The following is a 4,347-nucleotide window of genomic DNA, read 5'->3' as shown; positions in this document are numbered from 1 at the left end:
TCTTTATAAAGTAATTGCAATGTGGGAAGAAGAGGAATAGGTCCACAAGAGAAAAAAAAATGCAAGAGTGGAGAACTATTTCCATGATGACCACAATAATGTAAAGGAAAACAGCTTTGAAAGACTACAGAAGTGATTGATGCATTGAGCAACCATGATTTCAGAAGATGAATGTGGAGATCTGCTGTCCACTTCTGGCCATGTGATGGCCATCTGTGTTTAAGCATGATTAACGTGGAGAATGGTTTGGCTTGCCTGTGCTTACTTGACACAAGAGAAGACTTCTACTGAGTGGGACAGGGGAGGGGGAAGAAGAGAGGAGGGCAAGTCATGGGTAGAGATTGGGGAAAAGGAAGAAAGAAAAGAGCAGCAATAAGGCATTAATATACACAGATAAAAGCAAAAAGTTCAAAGGTAGACAAAGACAGAGTAATTTTATCATTGCTGGGCTAAATTTAACATGAATGGTAAAACAAATCCTATCTAATAGTTGAGAGTTTCACAGCCATATAGTTATGGATCAGAGATTCAGAACTGAAATGGAAGTGGGGGGCTGTTGGTCTAACCCCCTCCTTTTACAGATCCTCTTTCTGGTTCTTCACAACGGAAATGTTTGTGCTTATCAATGATGGTTGAGTTCACAGTGAAAGGGGAAATTAAAAAAAAGTTTCAAATATAGATGCACACAGAGTGAAAACAAGGAAGTGAAACAAAATCTTATGTTCAGGGTGAAGGAAAAATCAGGAATTTCATCCATTTATTGAGATACTGCAATAATATAAATAGCTCATGTCAAGCACAAAAACAAGGCACTGCACTGTGCTTAAAGGCATTAGACAATTCTCATTTTATTTAATTCGGAGGCAATTGGGGTTGAGTGATTTGCCCCATGTCACACAGCAAGCATCGGAGGCTTGATTTGAACTCGGGTCCTCCTGACTCCAGGGCCAGTGTGCTATCCACTCCACCACCTACCTGCTCCAAGAAAAATTTTAAAAATTACTTAACATATATTCACCAGCCAGGTATGGTAACCCATGCCTATAATCCCTGCTATTGGGATGTTGAGGCTTGTGGAAAATTTGGGTTCTGTTCTGAGTCTCAGTAGGGAGGCTAGGTGGCACAGTGGATAAAGCACTGGGCCTGGAGTCAAAAAGACTCTTCTTCCTCAGTTTAAACCTGGACTCAGATATTTAGTAGCTATGTGACCCTGAGCAAGTCACTTAACTCCATTTACCTCTATTTCCTCAACTGTAAGATGAGCTGGAGAAGGAAATGGCAAACCACTCCAGTATCTTTGCCAAGAAAATCCCAAATTAGGTCATGAGGAGTCAGACGTGACTGAAAAATGAGTGAATAAAAGGGCTAAAGTTTATTGGATATCTGCAGTGAATCCAGAATATAATATGAGTCTCCCAGAGTAGAGCACTGACAGGATGTCTAAGGAGGGACAAAGTCAGAAAAATGGAATGGGTTAAAGCTTCAGTGCCCATCAGTATTGGCATTAGGCCCATGAGTGACCAGTGCATTTCCTGTCTGGAGGAGTAAGATAGGGTGACCCAGTTTCAAAAAACAACAATGACTACAACAATAATAACAATAAATATATATGCACCAAATGGCATAGGTTTTAATTTCTCAAAAGCAAAGTTAAGTGATTTGCATAAAAGGCATTTATTGGTAGTAACACAGTAATAGTAGGAGATTGTAATATTCCTCTCTAAGAGCTGAATAAATCTAGCAGATAAGAAAGAAAACACAGAGTTAAAGAAACTGTTAGAAATATATATATACATATATATGCATATATATATATATATATCATATATATATTTGACTGACCTGTGATAATTTCTGTGTAGTAGGTTCAAAATTGTGTGTATTTCTAAGCATTCCAACAATGCCATTACAAAAGTCGATCACATACTAGGGTATAAGGAAATCATAAATGTTCCATGAGGCCTATCCTGAAATTTTCAACATTCTAATTTCTTCCTCCTGAAATCATCTCATATTTATTTAGTATATATCTATTGTAAATACTCTCATATGTCCATGTTGTCTTCATTAAGATATAAGTCCCTTAAGGACAGAGAATGTTTCATTTCTGTCTTTCTATCTTCAGTGTCCATCACATTGCCTGACATGGAGTAGATAATTAATAAATATTTGTTATTGATGGAGAAAAATTTTAAATGGCAAAAGTAATAAGCACATCTTTTAGAGATAATAATGCAATAAAATTATAATGAATGATGTGTGAAAAACAAAGACTTAAATTTAAACTAAGTAATGGTACCCTCAAATAATGAGGTCAAAGAAGTCATAGGAACAATGAATAATCATATTAAAGAAAATGATAATAATGGGAAAACAACAATTGGCAAGTGGATAGAACTCTGGCCGTGGAGTCAGAAGGTATGAGTTTAAATCCTGCCCCAGATGCCTACTGGCTGTGTGACCCGGGCAAATCACTTAACCTCTTTCTTCCCCAATTTCGTCATCTGCAAAATGAGGATAATAATGCTACCTCCTTCCCAGTGCTGTTATGGAGGAAAAACTTAAATAATTATATGTAATTAATATATACCTATACATGACATAATTCTATAATATGTAATATATTCTACATAGTATATAATTAGTAATAACATGGCTATTATTGCACACAGCTAAAGCCATCTTCAGAGGAAGATTCATAACTAAAACTTATATTAATGAAATAGAAAAAAATCAACAAACTGAACATGAAATTTTCAGAAGATGAGAAAATGAAAAAATTAATTAATACTTTAATCCAAAACATAAATCTTGAAAATTGTGGAAGAAATAAAGAGACTTAAGAATAAAAAGGTTGTAGAAATGATAACAAATTATAACAAAACCAGGAAGAGGTTTTATTTTCTAAAACACTAACAAAATCAATTAACCAATAGTTAGCCTGAACAGGAAAAAGAAGAGAAAATCTAACTACCAAAGTGAAAAGGTAAATTCATAACAGAGAGAAAATAGAACTATCAGAAACTATCATACACAAACATATCCTCATTGTGGCAATTGATTCACATTGACTAAACTTCTTTGGGAGATGACAATAAGCTGTGTCAATGTCCGTTCCTTCAATTATTTTCCATGTTTCATTTCAACAGTTATATAATTAATCAAGGCTGAAGTTAATTTAATTATACACAATACCTTTTTCATGCTTATTATTCTAGGCTTTTCTCCATTTTTATCTTTATTCTGAAAAATCAATAATCTGACTATACATCAACAGCTGACTTCAGCAATGACTCTCACATCAATAATGAGTCATTTCCTGCTTGTTAAAATATAATCAATTTCATTTTTTATTGTTGTGACTTGGGTATAAAGTTAATCAGACTATTCCTAATCAATTATATCCTCCCAGCCTAGTTGATGGAATCACAGGGGGTAAAATGGGTAGGTGGTAGAGACAACAATGTGTTCAGATTTTAAACAAAATGCAAAGGCATGTCTAGACAGCTACTCCTTTATAAAACATGCAAAACTTTTAAGGTCAAAAATGGATGGAATTAGAGGGCAGATAGTTGTTTAATAGTTAGTGTCAGTCATGACCCTGATGGCCTTTTAAAAAAATTGGACAATTCTGTAGGAAAGTGGAGGCAATATACAGCTTTGAGGAGTATGACCTCTGGCAGCAGAGAAAAGAAACAACTCTTCAGAGGAAATTATCCCTAGCCTTTGAGGGTAAGTGAATATCTCTCCTCACTCCCCCCTAGTCATCAGTCATGGTGTTTTACAACAAAGCAACTTTCCCACTAGGAGATACCACATCTATCAGGGAGTAAGTCCAACAAGTCAAGGTGGAAGACCATAAGAACTTTGTGAGTTGCGATTCCAGCTGAGTGACCTACAAGTAGCAACATGGCACCCACTAAGGACAGCATCAGGACTCTGCTATAAGGGGAAGTGACACTTGGGCCCTGCAGTGGCAGAGACATGAGCTGCCTAAGGCATATGCATTCCTTATGTATATGCTTTTGTATTAACATGCTCTACTTTTTGCCTACTCTTATGACAGAAGCTGCGTGTAGTTATGAGAGAGTATACCCTTGGGTATACTTTGGAGGGCTAGGGAGGAAATGGGGAGGGATATTTTGTAGATACTATTCCTGCAATACCATTTCAATAAATATCCATGTAGAGCTACTTTTGTCAACTGACTGCCTATTAAAGGTAAAATCACTGGTGAGGGGCTCATAAGGTATAGTTTTTCCATACTGAAGAAACACAGAGTACCCTAAACCTGGGAGCCTATTCCCCTACAAACCCAACCTGTGAATACAACGTATGATTAGCCCA

This window comes from Phascolarctos cinereus, unplaced genomic scaffold (assembly GCF_003287225.1).
Source record: "Phascolarctos cinereus isolate Bilbo 61053 unplaced genomic scaffold, phaCin_HiC Scaffold_2;HRSCAF=192, whole genome shotgun sequence".
Classification (NCBI taxonomy): domain Eukaryota; kingdom Metazoa; phylum Chordata; class Mammalia; order Diprotodontia; family Phascolarctidae; genus Phascolarctos; species Phascolarctos cinereus.
This window is presented reverse-complemented; position numbering follows the sequence as displayed.